Here is a 16,252-nt window from a genome sequence, read left to right as displayed (position 1 = left end):
CCAAGGAAAAAGATGGCAATTTGACCAAAAGGGAGGAGGGAGGATAAATTACCATATTAACCCTACTTTTAACCATCAACTAACGGAATTGTTAACGGAGGACTTAATTGGGTAAAATCATCAAAGTTCGGGACTTAATTGAGTATAAAAAATCACTTAGGACTAAATTGAGTAAAACCACTATAGCCAAGGACTAAATTGGGTATTAACTCAAAAAAAAATCATCAACGATCAAAAATTAAGGCAATACGCTGATGCTTACCAAATTTTCTGACCATCGAAAAAAATAGTCAATATTTCCAACTACATAAATCAGTGTTGGGTAACAAATATTTTTATGGATCTCCAAAGTGGTAAGGAAGGTATTTGGAAATGTTTTCTCAAACTAAAATTCCTAAATTTTTTATCTATTTTAAACTATAAAAAGTATTACATTTTTTTTGTCAAGCCAATTCTTCTAAATGTATAAGATGGTACTTGAATTTCATATCCATCCATAATAACTATAGATATACCCAGATACATGGAATTAAAAGTGATTATTTTTTGACAGAATCTAACCTACTTATAGTAGTTTCATTTGGGATCAGAGTCGAACTTGAGACCTTTCATTTGAAAAAGTAACAGTAATGGCATCAAACTATAAAGTAATTGGCAAAAAGCAGTTAATTAATTAGTACTAAGTTCGAAAAATTCTATAAAATAATAACTGGTTGCAAGCCTACTTTTGGAGCATAATGGCACGAATGGAACTTTTTTTTTTTTTTGGTAAGTAGACAAAGGTGATGAAGTGAACCAGCAATTGATAGTGCCATAATTCAACATTGTTTAATGAATGGATAGGCATAACATAATTAAAGAGGCATAGATTAAACAGAAAGTGTTCCACCATAGCCCATATAGGGGTTCCACATGCGCATCTGCTATACATATATGCACACATATGTTGACGCCTTAAAGCACAAATAGTGCATTTCAGGAAGATAAGAGTCCTTTGAGCATAGTGATGAGGTATGGACAATTTTCTTCCATTTCCTGTACTTGAGTCAATGATATTATTAAACTAAGAAAACTTTTATGGTGTATATGACAAATTTTGAACATTGGACTGATAGGAATCATAGGATTGATGTCTAATTTCATGATATTTATTTTTGAGTATTGACACATTTTGAACATTTGAATGTTTTGATGGTAAGATTTTAAATTTGGCATGCCTTAGCTTATACGGGATCAAATGCTTACTACTATACCAAAAGTTACAGCTAGGAGTAAAGACAACTTTGTTCCTTATTCCTGTGTAATTGTCGGTGTCACATTTCGATGGTAAGATAATCAAATCTATGCCCAACGAGAATGAAGTTAACAATTATTAGAGTATCAATATCATGAGTGGTAGAATTAACAATATCTTTATCTCATTCAAACATTTATGCATGTGACATTGTACACTTAAAAAATTGTATATAATATTTAGATGTAATTATATCTCTTACTTTACCAATATTTTTTTAATTCAACAAATTAAATAAAGAATTTTCTTTAATTTTTAAAGTATGTGGTAAGCCATAATTTGGCTTATGTGTGCACTTCAATTATTCTTGATTTTGCATGGATTTTAAGGTGATTGTGGTGAGAATAGCCTCTAATGGAAGTGTTTGTGATTGTAGGCACGAAAGAGTGGGCAAAGGCAGGAATGAGCAAGAAAGGAAGCCAATTGCAAGAGAAACAAGTCAAGGTGGTGCAAGACCCAGGCACGCGAGCTTAAGGAAAAGTACGGAGCGAGTCGAGAACCAAGGAGGGGGGTCCTGGTTCCAGTCCCGGTCTTGGTCCTAGTCGTGATCGTGGTAAGCACTTGCAAGCCTAGCTTGAGGATCCCCGGGATCCTGTTGGGGTCGGGATGAGCAGTGGGAGGCCAAGAACCCACAAGCCGAACCTCAGCCTCCCCCTACTCCTCCTGGTCGTGATGATGTTCGGGATGGCTAGGAAGCTGTGACAGATCTCCTTGGTCACAGTCACGTTCCTGATCAGGATAGTGACTGTGACCATGACCCCAAGTCTAAGAATGTGCGAGGCAATTATCTTAGTGCGAATTTGAAAGTATTATATGCATTGGCGGTTATTTTGAGATCACTTTTCATTTTTCACTCTCTCTCTCTCTCCAAGGTTTTCTTGGAGAAAAAACCTCTCTAAGCATTCTCTTGTAATTTATCCAATTTGATGAAGATTTGAAGTTCAATTCCAGGTTTTTATTTAAATTTCCAGATTGCACATTTCATTGTTCTTGCTCAAAGTTAAGTCTTTCTTACTTTTCTTTGCCTTTTATTGTGTTCAATTGTTCATGCTATATCTTTCCTTTCTATTAATGCTTTCATTTACACTCCAAACATGAGTAATTAGATTCATTAGGGGTTTAGATTAAGGTCTTTTGATATGGATGCTATGTGATTTGAATTGCAATGCTAGATACTGTAATGATTCAATAATAGTTATAGTTGTGAGTTGGTGGTTTATATTGACTCTTGGATGATTGTGGCCAACTCTACTTTAAGTAAAGGTAGTTGGAAGGAGACATGAACGATGTGCGCTTGTTAAATTGTTTCAATTAGTGTGAGTGTAGCCATGAGAATGGGACTTTAGTCTAATTGATAGTCCAATGTCTACGAGAGTGGCATTAGAGTTTAGTATCGTCTCCCTAGTCCCCTTGTTGAAGCATTACATTGTCTCTATCCTATAAAAGCCATAGCATCTATACAAAAGTAGCTTGGTCAAAGTCCTTGTTTGTATTATTGATTGTTAATTGCTTTATCAATGCACTTAGTTGTTCCGTGATCTATTGCAACTCACTTTTTGAACTAGCTTCCAAACACTCTACACTCTTGTGCCTATGCACCTACTATTCAATACCCTTCTGGTCCACTCCTTGATAAGTTATCTAGTGTGAAGATACCCTCTCACACACACTTTATTCCACTATTATATCGCTTTTACTCAACTTTAAGTATGGAAGTATAGAATAATATTTAAATTATTCATTTCCCAATTGTAGAAAGAGTGTGTGGATGGGAGACATAGAGTAATTGAGGTTGGACTAAGGGTTGATTTATATTCAAGTTATGTTGAAATAGTTATTTTGCTCACCTCTAAGGCTCTAATATTGCAAGTTGCAATAATGGGTGGGTGGATCATAGTATCTATCCTTGGAAAATTTTGTATAAAATGGTATTTTAAGGGTTATTTTGTAGTATAAATATCAATGGGGTCCACTTCCAATTTGGGTCGGGTAGAAGTAGGTTTTCCTAAGTGAGATGAAGAAATTGATATTGTATGTTCTAAACGGATAATGGGTAAATGAGAAATTTATTCTCAAAATAGAACCATTTGAATTGAAATTATCAAAGTAGACTCATTCTGCCGAAAGTTTTCCAACTTGGCCACGTACGTACGAAAAGCTACTCCACCTTGAGGTAGAGTACTTCCACCTCTCGATACAATTGTGAGGCACAATCAAATAGGCCAGCACTCCACCTTACGATGGAGTCTTAGGTCATTCCACCAAAAGTTGGAAGTAATTCCACCTTATAATGGAACTAATTTCCACCTTTCGGTGGAAATGTGTACTATTTTACTTCTTGGTTTGATTAAGAAGTGAAAACTTCTTGGTCGATACCAAGAAGTGAATTTTCACTTTCGGGTGTACCCTCTAGGTGTCACTTTTCGGTGTACCGTTGTAGAACGTATTAATTCTGATCTGTAGAAATTAATTTCAAATTACTTCTAAATTTAATTTTAAGAAGTAAATTTGAAACTGTTGTGTTAATTTTCATATTAAATTTATCCATTATGAAGGTTACAAGTTGACTTTAAATGAGAATTAATGTCATTATTAATTGCTATCTGTGGTTGAGCAGATGATTTTACAAAAATATATATATATATATATATATATATATATATATATATATATATATATATATATATATATCTTTATAGAAAATTTGTTTCTTTAAAAGCTCTTGTCTTCCTTCTCTAAGTTCATGCATTTTGGTCCTGGTTGGGTGGTAAAAAGTCTAGAGGGAAGGGGGTGAATAGACTTTTAAAATTTTTCACACTTTATAAGATTAGCTCTAAGTGAATTAGACTTTGTAAAAAATGAATAATATTTAGTACTTGATGAATAGAATCTAACTTAGAGTACATAGTGGAGTAAATGTATGTAAAGTGTAGTGTTCAAAAAATAGATGATTGAGAATAATAAATGGCATGCATACGTGAAAGTAGTAAATAAAATAGAGAGCAAGAATTTTGATAGTGGTTCAAAGGTGATGCAATCCTTCTACTCCACTCTATTCCTATCTCCAAGAGGAGCTCACTATATCAATCACCTAGACATAAGATACAATGTAAGATTTAGTGCTTTGATTACAAAGCCAGCACTAATCTTAATCATTCACAACTTCAAGTTTAGAGTCTTGATCACCAAGCTAGCACTAATCTTCAAATCCTTCAAATTAAGTGTTTTGATCACAAAACCAACACTTATATATGATTTTATAACTTTGTGTTACTTTCAAATAAGACTTAGTACTTTGATCATAAAGCCAGTATTAATCTTATAATTTCACAATCTTCGTGCTATTCTCCTCTATCTACACTCAGTAAAGATATGTAATACAAGAAAAATGGAATTTTCTTTTTTTTTTTCTCCAACTCCTAGAGACTTCAAGAAGGATTAGTTTCTTTTATACTGGATATTTCTATGAAGAATGAGTTTTTTTAACTTGAATATTTTGCATTGCATTTGCTTGCTTCTCGTCAATCTTCCATATGCTCTCTTATATCTCATCTTCAAGTCTTTATGCCCTTTTTATAGATGATCAAATATATCTGTGGGAGTGAGACAGTTTTGATTTTGAATCCTTGGTTGTTGTTACCTGATTTGATATGTTGAAAATTTGATATTCACTTTCGGCCGTTTACAGTAGTGATTTTTGCGTGTTGATTTGATGCATTGAAAATTTCTCCATGCTATTTGGCCTGTGAATCAGGCATTATTGACTTTTTAAAAAAATTTCATATTTGGCATGTATCATTTTTGGAATTTGCATAGAAATTTGAATTTTAATGCATTAGTGATTTTTGCATGTAGTGATCATCTTCTACAATTTCTATTCTTCAATCTGTAATACAATCTTTTCCTCTAATCACTTATGCTGCCATTTGTGTTCTTAGTGACTTGTGCTCTTAATATTTAAATTGATCTTCAATTCAATTGATCTCCAACTTGAACTCTTATTTATTCTCCAATTGATCTCAATCGTGTGATCTCTTCTTTTAAATGTTCTCCAAATTTATCTCTTCTCTTAGTTGTGCTCCAATTTGATTTCTTCTCTTAATTGTGCTCCAATTTGATTTCTTCTAGCACCTTGGGCGGTAGCAAATAAACTTTCAAGCAAAGTGTGAGAATTACACGACTCGAATTTGTTAACCCGAACCTTTCATTTTTGTGCTTCTTTTTTGGAATTATTTTTTTATAATATTCCAACAAGGTGAAAACCTTATTTTCTTGTGATAAAAATGTCTTCACCCATATTATTGATGAATAACAATGGAGAGGGTAATGTTTCTAATAATAATCCTGGATATGGCAACGAGGTTGCACATTCCAATACCTTGGTGAACCTTGGTTCGTAGACCGGTAGTGGCATCCAATGGTGTATCCCTATGGTACATGTACTAATGTCGGTACCAAGTAGATTAGTAGAAAAATCATAGAAGTTCAATGGATCAAACTTTAAGAGGTGACAACAAAAGATGTTGTTCTACCTCACGACTCTCAACTTGGTAAGGTTCTTGACCAAGAAGATTCTTGAGTTGAAGGAATAACAAGTATGTCATGATACATGAAACACTATATGATGTATACAACAAGTATGTCATAGCTAATGAGATTTGGGAGTCTTTGGACTATAAGTACTAGAGTGAGAATTCTGATGCAAAGATGTTGTTGAGGTCGAGCCCTTGGCTTCAAAATAGTGGATTCCAAGACCATGCTAAGTCAAGTTTTAGACATTCAGTTGATCTTTAACAAGATCTTTGACGAAGGCATGGTAGTGAGTGGAAGCCTTTCAAGTGATATCTATAATCAACTTGCTACCTCCAGGTCGTAAAGACTTCAAGAACTACCTTAAGCAAAAGTAAAAGGAGATGAACCTGGAGCAATTGATCCTCTAGCTCAGGATTGAGGATAACAACCAGAAGAACATCACATACTCCATTTTCGGTCACCTTATACAACAATAAAAATGGGAAATTTCATTTTGGGTTTTGGGGCATTGATGGTGATAGTTCTTTATATGGTGAGTGATGTGTGTGTACTATGGATGTGGTACGTCTATGTTATGATAAAACGAAGAGTCTACAACTCTCCGAGTTTCGGTCTCAAAGGAGAGACGTGGAGGTAAGTCTATGCTATTGCTTTCAATCGAATGAATGTGTAATGAGACGAGTGTGGGTGGTAAATGTGGTGAATGGCATATGTGAAGTGTAAGTGAACAAAAGGTAACTAAAATCAAATGATAATAAGAAATAAAGAAAACAAGGGATTGAATTGTGCTTGGCTATGTTGCTTCCTCGTGTGTCTCAAGTAGTGGTCTAATGATGCAATGGTGTTGGCTATTCAAGAGTGTGTCATCTTAGTCATTTTTCACCTTTGTGTACTAGGGTTTCTTAGGCTTAGGAGTGCCTTTTAGCAACCAAAAGCCTAAAGAGACATTTTATCAAACACCTTAGCTACACACTTTCCTACTATTCCTAATCATGGAATTCCATAGGATCTAAGATTGCAAAAAGTTTCAACTCAACCCAAATCAATACCTTGATAGAGTCAAGATCTCAACCTCTCAATAAATTGGCCAAATCTATGCAAGATCTAATCAAAACAACAATCAATAGACAAGAATAGATTTTTCCAACATCAAAGCAATCAAATCCACAATAAGAAATAAGATCTTCACACTAGCAACATAGATTCACACAATCCAAGCCCTACATTGAACTAGCCACACATAATCAAGAATTCAAGATCGTAAACTAATTCAATCGAAAACAAGATATGTAAAATAGAAATAAGATTCAAATAGAGATCACCTAGTAAATGAAATGTAATCTTCAATCCAAGCTTCAAGTTTTCGTTTACCAGGAGAAAATGTAAAACCTACTCTAAGAATGGAAAAGATTTCTAAAAGTGGTCTTCCTCCTTTCCAAAAAGGTCTCCTCTGAAATATTCTATCAAGCCTCCTTATATAGTCTCTCCCAAAATTGCCTAGAAATAATTCCTCCGCAATGTCTTGTTCACGCAGCCTTCACGCGTGACTGGTCGCGTGGACGGCTACTGGAAAGCCTTCACGTGACCTACACGCGTGAATGCCTCATCTTGGGTCCTCCGGGGCTCCTGTCTTGCTTGGTTTGCTCGTTTCGCTCGTTCCTCGTTCCTAACAGCTCCTGTGACTTATGAAATGTCTCAAAATGCACCAAAGGTAGCTTTGGGTGTAGTTAACGAATTAAAGCACATAATATCGCAAGATTAATCACATAAGGATGCTAACAATGCTATAAATTACCCTTATTTGTAACCAATATATAGGTATCTTGGAAGCTTATCAAGTTTCCACACTTTACTTCTTGCTTGCCCTCAAGCAAGATAATTCATTTCTAAGCTCATAAGTTTCCAAGATACTAAACTCAATTAATATGGAACTCTTGGTCAATCAAAATGTGAGTGTTAAGACTATCAAAGAGGGGGAAATCTTTTGTGTTATCTACCAAGAATGTTGGTCAGATGCCAATGCAACTCAAGGAATATTTCCGGGAAGTAAAAACCCTTTGTAGATAAACAATTAAAACAAGGGGAACACACTTCTCACACCATGTGCAAGCATGCAATCCCAATTTCGGATCCACCTCTCATTTAATTAGGGCCTCTAGTCGTTCCCACCAGTGGGAACGATGTACACTAGTTAATCAACCCTTCTGTCCTAACACCAAAGCCCAACGAGTAAAATAAGTGAGGGTAGGGACATGGACCACTCACCGCCAATGACTTGGGGCGGTCCCTCTTTCTTCTCACTTCCTAGGATAACACCATCGAGCGACCCGACTTCATATGGAACTCCATGCTTTTTCGAAGCCAGTGCAATGGGTGCTCAACTCCAGGTATAGCTTTTGCTTTTCCGAAGACTATGGTTGAACACAACCTAGCGAGATGGCTTTCCTTAGTTTTTATCTCTAGGATTGGCCTTTTTGCCTTTTCAACTGTTTCTCCATACAATCCCTCATGCCTTTTTCTTTGGAATTAAGGGATTTTTCACTCTAAGCTCACTAATAGGCTCTCCTTTTGCCCCATGCCCTACCAAAATTTAGTTCAATTCTGGGACTCGCTTAATTTATCTTTCTCAAATTAAAAAGTGCACACTCCCACTTCGAGAGATCCTTGACTAAGGTCCTACCTAAATAAGAGGTGAACATCATGCAAGCAGGCAAGAATATAAACTTATTTGGCTCTAAACACTCTCATGGGTGCGAAAAGTAACTTCCACAAAGATATTTCAAGAATAAAAATTTTTGGCATCTAGTCAAAATTCTCCCTAGATAGCACAAACAATAACTCGCTCTTCAATTTTGCAAACACACCCGTTTATCATGCCCAAGAGACCAACTTAAGCAAATAGACATTAAGCACAAAGTGCGTCCTTTCCACACTTTAAATGGAACATCGTCCTCGATGGTACCTCGGACTCACGGGAAAAAGGAAAACGGCTTTAAATAATCATTGCAAATAAAAATCTCTTTCCACAATTTGGAAGTTGCTTTGGGGTATAGGGTATAATAAAATGTAACCTTGGTGATTAAAATAACATGGTAAGCTCATAAAATACACAAAGTTGTATAAACAATTTCCACACATTGAATTTTGAAAACGGGGCATAAAATAGAAAAGGGATAAGAGGTTAAACCAAGTATGCATCCCTTTTTCCACACTTTAGCTTCCAACATCGGTCGACCTCCGTTATCAAAGCTATATACTCAAAGGTTAATAACAAGAAATATAATAGCAATTAGGAAAGATATTCAATTATTATAGACTTGATAGGCTATCACAAACATAATAAAGCAAAATAAGTGCGAACTAGATAAACACATAAAACTCATAGAAATAACTACTTAAAGAAAATAAATGCGAAATAGTAAAATTATAGTCTAACAATTATGAAAATGCATGAAAGTAAAGAAAGTAATGCAAAAGCAATAAAAATAAGCACAAAACAATGAAAAGTAAATAAAGGGGGACCCCATGCATAGGGAACCTAAAGTTTTCATGGGACATCATCATCGATCAATTCATGTCAGGATTAATGTTCGGGGACTTCTCATTGTTTCTCGAACTATCAGGGTGTGGAATTTGACATCACTGATCACCGAAGGATGGAGGGTGGAACTGCCTAGCAAATTGAGCTTATAGCTCCTGAATCATCCGAGCATTCTCTTCAACTCTCTCCAAGTGCGGAGAATCTCTTCATTCTTGCTCGTATAAAGCGATATAAATTGCTCCTCCTGCTTATCCTGGCATGCATACAGTGACGTGTATTGCTCTTCTCGCCTCAAATTGTGGGAACGCATATAAGCCATCTGTTCTTCATGGAGCTGCCTGTGGAAAGCCTGAGTAGACTCCCAACCCATCATAGTTGGCTCTCCATGCTGTGCACTAGGTTCTCCTCGCTCCTGTACATTTGGTTCATCCTACTCCTGCGTTTCCTCATCATCTTCTTCATCAGTACTACCTTCAACTCCCTCAACTGGTGCATTATCACCTCCCCATTTGATTTACATGGCCTAGAACTCACGAACCGCGAAAGCTACCATGGAACCCTCATTCTTTTCTCGCTCCAAATGATTACCAATGCCCAATCCCTGGCACAATCTGATTACCAAAGGTCCTACGAATACAACCTGTACCTTTTGCCTTGTTTGGGATTGAAGCCATTTCTTTACTTGAGTGTCTATGTTGACATTTACTCGGTTTTCCATGCTCCACATATAAAATAGATCCTGCCGATAGGCCTTGTTCCGGTTTGTCTTTCTTCCTGAAAGATTCACGGCTAATGCTAATCTAATAGCCTTCAGGTAGTTGATTGTGACTTGTGATGTATTTGGCCTTCAGGTTGCACGAGTGATATGGTCGGCCATTTGTGATCTGAACCCAATAATTCGCGGCATCCCTGTCAGTGTCAAAATCAGATTTGAAATAATTAAAGTAACGCATGGATACTTCGGCCTGGTCATGAAATCCCAAAGCTACTGCGATGTCGTTAACAGATAAATGATATCGCTGGCCAAAGAGTGAAGACTTTATCGATTGCCTTGCATTGTTGATCTCACGCCTAATATCAAGTGTGGCTATAAACTCGTAAGTGATGGGGGGAATACGTCGGACCCGTCGGACCCCTCCATTCAAAAAGTCGTCCCAACTGAGGATGTTGTAGCAATCAATAAACTTCCTCTTCACATTCAAACTCTCGCAGCATATTTGGTTCAAAGAATCTTCCTTCGCTTAGACGTTTCCCTCGGTAAACATCCAATAATGCTCTTTCTGTCGGTGACAAATTCCGGAAGGGTCTTGTACCCAATTCTTCTAGAATGGCACGTTGTGGAACATTCTCCGGTTGTTGACGTCGAGAGGGTTGTACTCTTGTTCGTTGCCGACTAGATCCATCGTCATCATGTCCACTCTTCTTTGCAAGTTCCTTTGTTCTACCCATCCTAAAAAATTTTAACAATTAACAATAATCCATAAAACAATTGGTTAGTTGCGGTTATCTTCCCATATCACACCAAGAATTTGTGTCCAAATTTCTTGTCAAAACTTGAATTTTCGAAAATATGGTTGGGATTTTTAGAAAATTTCGCCATAGTTTCCCCTATATTTGGATCAATTCTCATCATAAAAATGTTAACAATACAATTCCAATATCACACACATGCTTAATTTCAAGATATAGCAACCCAATTCTAAAGTCAATAATTTCAAAATTAGAAGTCAACAATTTCAAAAAGTCAACTTCATCTTCTTCCCCAAATTCAAGAATTAGGGTTAAAGGATGAAAATGCAATTTAACAATGTAGCATGTGTAACATCAAATTGATGGTATATAAATGTTCTATAACAAGTTTGCATACCAATTCAAGCATCAATTTCATTATAACATCAAGAAATCAAGCAAACACATTTGTATTCCCATGGTGTTCACATTAAAGCTCAAAATTTTACTTCAATCTACCAATTCAATCACAAATAATGGAAGAAAGCAATGAAATACAGTTCTATGATGCTTCTTTAACCATTATAAACATTCAAATCATACTAAATAATGCAAAATAGTGTATGATAGAATCTCATGAATATATTCTTCAAACTTCAAAAATAACCATTGAAATAGATTCAAGAAGATGTTTTTACCTTGAGGTGATGATTTAGCCTTTTTTTTTATAAGAATGGTGAAAAATAATCAACTTTACTAAAACCTTGCTTTGGAGTCGTATTTTGGCGTGGAAGAAGAGAGGAATTTTGTGTTTTGGGATGAAGATTGCGTGGTTCGGCCTGATACACATGATTTTATACCTTTATTTGCCCCACGATTCAGGAGTTTTGTTGCTTATTTTCTTTATCTTGATACATTTAAGGCTCGTTTGTGTGTTACATTTGATCAATCTTAGTTTATTCACAAATGAGGAGCAAAGGAAGGATTTTCGGTCATCTCGGACCAGCTTTCGAGACATAAGGAATCTACCCCGGGCCGGAAGGGAGCAGCGGAGCACAAAAGGAGTCAGAAGAGGACCAAAGGGCCGCATCACGGCCAGCCTCACGGCCGTGATGGCGGTCGTGACCTCCACTAGGGACAAGCAGCCGGCCACGACGCATCACGGCCCCGATCCCGGCCACGACGCATCACGACCCCGATCCCGACCGTGATGGCGGCCGTGACCCGGCGGCTGTCCAATATTTAAGTCGCATTTTCTGATGTTTTGGGAATTCCGAACCCTAATTTTAGCTTAGTGCAGTTTTTCCCTTCTTTAGAGTTTTCTATAGCATACAATACAGCAGTTTTACATCTTTGAATTCGGTTTGAAGCTTGGAATCATCGTTTGGTTTGGAATTACTCTTGAGAATTGTTAGTAAAGTTTTCTCCCTTTTATTCCTTAATCTTGCAGCTATGTTTTCCATCTTTAATTCTTGCCTTGCTATGTTTACTCCAATCATGCGTGAGTAATTCGCTTATGGGTTTGGATTAGGGGTCCATTGTTAATCTTGATGTTCGATTTATGATTATTGCATAAAGGGATTGAATCTTTTGCCTAGAGTTTATGTTGAATTGGGGATTTATTTCTACTTGTTATTGATTGGTGGCCACAATTAATTGCTAGTCTAGGAGAGGGATTCATTACAACGAAAGTTGGATGGAGACCTCGAGCCTTACCAACTTCAACCTAATTTTCCTACTATGAAAATAGAGGTAATTTTGGGGGCTTACAATGCTTAGGTGCTTAAGGTTATAATTGATACATCACGACAGTGGGGCAATTGCAGCCTAATTCGGCTTATTGATTACGAAAGTAGCTGGGTTGAATTCTTTTGTGCATTGCCCATAAATCCCTAGGTTAATTATTCTTTCCCTAATTTTGAGTTCGTTAGAACATCAAGGTTACAACCCCCTAATCTGGCCCATACCTTTATCATACAGTTTACACCTTAGTCAATTGCTTTCTTTTAATCTTCATCATTCAGTTTTAGTTGCTTGGATTCTAGTTGATTTACATACTCTAGTGCCTAGTGTTCTTAATTCATACAATTACGTGACATAGCCCCAATCCTCAGCGGAACGACATAACATACCCACTTTTTACACTCACTATTATACTCATCACGGCCGAGCCCTTTAAATTCACGCCTCATTGTGGCGTTCACGCGTGACTGGACGCGTGGATGGCTACTGGAATCCATCCACGTGTCCTTCACGCGTGAATGACACGTGGACGACCCAGCTCGGGATTTTTCTCTGGTTTTCGATTTTTCATTTCGTCTTTTGTCCCGTTTTGGCCTTCCCGTAGCATTTTTGGGTCATTAACCCTACAAATTAGTCTCTCAAAAACATATACCAACTAGAATTCTAATAAAGCATTAAAACAAAACGTAAAAACAACATAAAGTAATTATTAAATCTTGGGTTGCCTCCCAAGCAGCACCACATTTTACGTCTCTAGCTAGACGCAATGTGTCTCCTTTCTTCTCAACCATATTTCTTCTTAGCGGTTTGAAAGCACCTAGTTTCACTTACAAGTGCACATAGTTTCACTTACAAGTACAAATATTTTCGCACCTATTTTCACTTACAAGTCCAAGTAATTTACCTTGTTAATATTCATGCACCTATTTTCGCAAATATTTTAATTTCACTTACAAATGCAAGTAATTTACGTTGTTAATATTCATGCACCTAGTTATAACATTAGGTGCACCTAGTATTGATGCTCAATATACAACTCACTTGCACTTGTAATACACTTTACTTGCATCTGCAATACATTTTACTTGCACTTGTGCAAGTAATTTACTTTGTTAACATTCATGCACCTGGGTGCAACCTATGTGCACCTAGTTATAACATTAGGTTCACCTAAGTTATAACATTAGGTGCACTTAGTATTAATACTCATTGTACAATTTACTTGCACTTGTAATGCATTTTACTTGCACGTGTGCACCTATTTTCACTTACAAGTGCAAGTAATTTACCTTGTTAACATTTATGCACCTGGGTGCACCTAGTTATAACATTACGTGCACCTAGTTATAACGTGAGGTGCAACTACATTCCGAACACATGGCGCGCTGTGATTCGTTCGTAGTTCTCTCCTGGGCGGCCAGTACGCACCTGAACGCGATCCTATATATATATATATATATATATATATATATATATATATATATATTGTCAGGATATACGATTCTTGATTAAGTTATTGTAGAGCTTATGAAAGAATTTTACGTACTAAAAATCTCAAGTTACTCTCTTAGTGAATTTGTCATAAAAATAACATGAGGAATTTGACATCTTCTTGTATTTCAAAAGTTATGGTTTGATTACCCATATGTTTAGTAAGTGAAATAAAAAACTTTTACTATGGTGTGTTTTACATACCTGAAGACAATGATCAAGCGTTATCTTGTTTGTATTGAGTCACATGTTCCTTATACGAGACTCATGTTACTATCAAGTCATACGAGGATTATTGAATTGCTTTTGGAATTGAAAAACCTTGAGATAGAATGTTAGGAAGTTGAAAATAATGTTGCAAAAGTGGTTTCAATATAAGAAAGTGAATAAAAATGTGAATTTTCTACTTTACCCCTAAATTTTTTAAAAATATTTTTAAAATTTTCCATCAGTTTTAATAGTCGGGAACCAAATGCACCACTTCGCGCATAACTGAAGAACTAAAAATGGATACGGTCATAACTTATGGACTAAACTTGTCATTTTAATGTAGGAGTCAATGCCTCTATTAGGGTCCAAACCTGTGACCTCCGAGAGAGTCATAGAGATATCCTTAGCAAATTATATCATGCATCATGGTCTACATTGAATTGTGGATCATAATTCAAAATGATATTCATATTATATGTCTGACAGATTATGTGTATGTAAATAAATTGAAGATACATAATACATTAACTACAAACATATAATATGTTAACAAAATGTACATAATATGTATTACAATCACATAAAACGCAGTTAACATATTATCATTTTTATGTGTATATTGTTAATATATTATGTTGCTTCAATTCATTTATAGATGTATAATTTATTAAAAACACATAATAGATTAAATTAAGATTTACCATGCAAGGTCACGGTATACAATGTAAAAGTATTACATTTTCTATTTGTAAAAAAATACTTTAATCTTAAATTAGTATTACATTTCCAAATTTAAGGATTATATTTTCATATTGACTGAACTATTTTCTGGATAAGTTTTCGTTATTAAAAAAAAAAAGGGTAAGAGCGTGCGTAAAAAATTGGAGTAATCACAGAATTCATCTTTCCACTCAGATATCAGATATTGTGATGTGATGAAGCACTGTAATTTTAGCCTTTGAAAAACAAAAAGGGAAGTGAGAAACGTGATGGACAAAAACAGAGAGGAGAGGAGAGGAAATGGGTTAGGTTACGGTTGGAGTGGGGATGGCGAGCGAGTAACCCTAGAAAATGGCGAAGAAGAAAGCATGGTGACACTACTGGGCTTTGACAAAGACCACACTCTCTCTTGCTTTCTGTCTCTGTCTCTGTATATTCCTTCGAGAAAGAGAATGGAGGGGTCCCATACCGCCTTGGACAAAGAAAGGCGCACGCACGAGCTTCATTCAATAGCTCAGTGACTCTCTCTGTAACGTAAAGATATTCTCCTTTTCCTTCCCCCTTTTTACTTTCCCATTCACTCTTCATTTTTAGTGCTTTACTTCTTGTACGTATCTGTTTGTATTTTTAGCCCCATTTTCAACTTTGTTTATTTCTGGCGCAATTTTCATGGACTTCTTATACTATACCAAAAACTATATCTGTATCTCTAATTTTGATGCCAATATACTGTTTTAGAAAGATTTTATAATGTTGAATAGTAGGAAAAAAAAAAGTCTGTTTTTTAGTTTGACTCAATAATATATGTTTATATATACTTTATTAACTTATTAAAGCACAAAAAGTCAATAATTCATATGATTCAAATCTATGACTTCCAATTGAGAGAGCCACAATTATGTCCCTTGAGCTCAAAGTCTTTTGGCAAAGTCTCTTTTTTTAAAGAATCCACTTTCCCATTCCTTTCCCCTTCCCCCACTTTTTTCCTTTTTTTCTTTGACTCATCTTGAGATAATTCAGATTTGCACGCTATGCTATTGTGGGAAACTTCAGTCTTAAATTAGAAGCTAGCACTCAGTTGTGGGTCAATGGGAATAGATGGCCTTGAAATTTTGTCTCACAAGAGTCAAAGGTTGTGTAGATTGTGTTAACCTTTCACATGATGACATTGTGTGCAAGTAAGACTTTTAACATAGTTATGTGAATGCATAATTTTTTGGGGTGATGAGGGAAATCCAAACCCCACCTTGTGATCCTAGCCGGCAAAAGAA

The sequence above is a fragment of the Ipomoea triloba genome, chromosome 6 (genome assembly GCF_003576645.1).
Source record: "Ipomoea triloba cultivar NCNSP0323 chromosome 6, ASM357664v1".
Classification (NCBI taxonomy): Eukaryota; Viridiplantae; Streptophyta; class Magnoliopsida; order Solanales; family Convolvulaceae; genus Ipomoea; species Ipomoea triloba.
The sequence above is the reverse complement of the archived record's forward strand: the minus strand, read 5'-3'. Positions refer to the sequence as shown.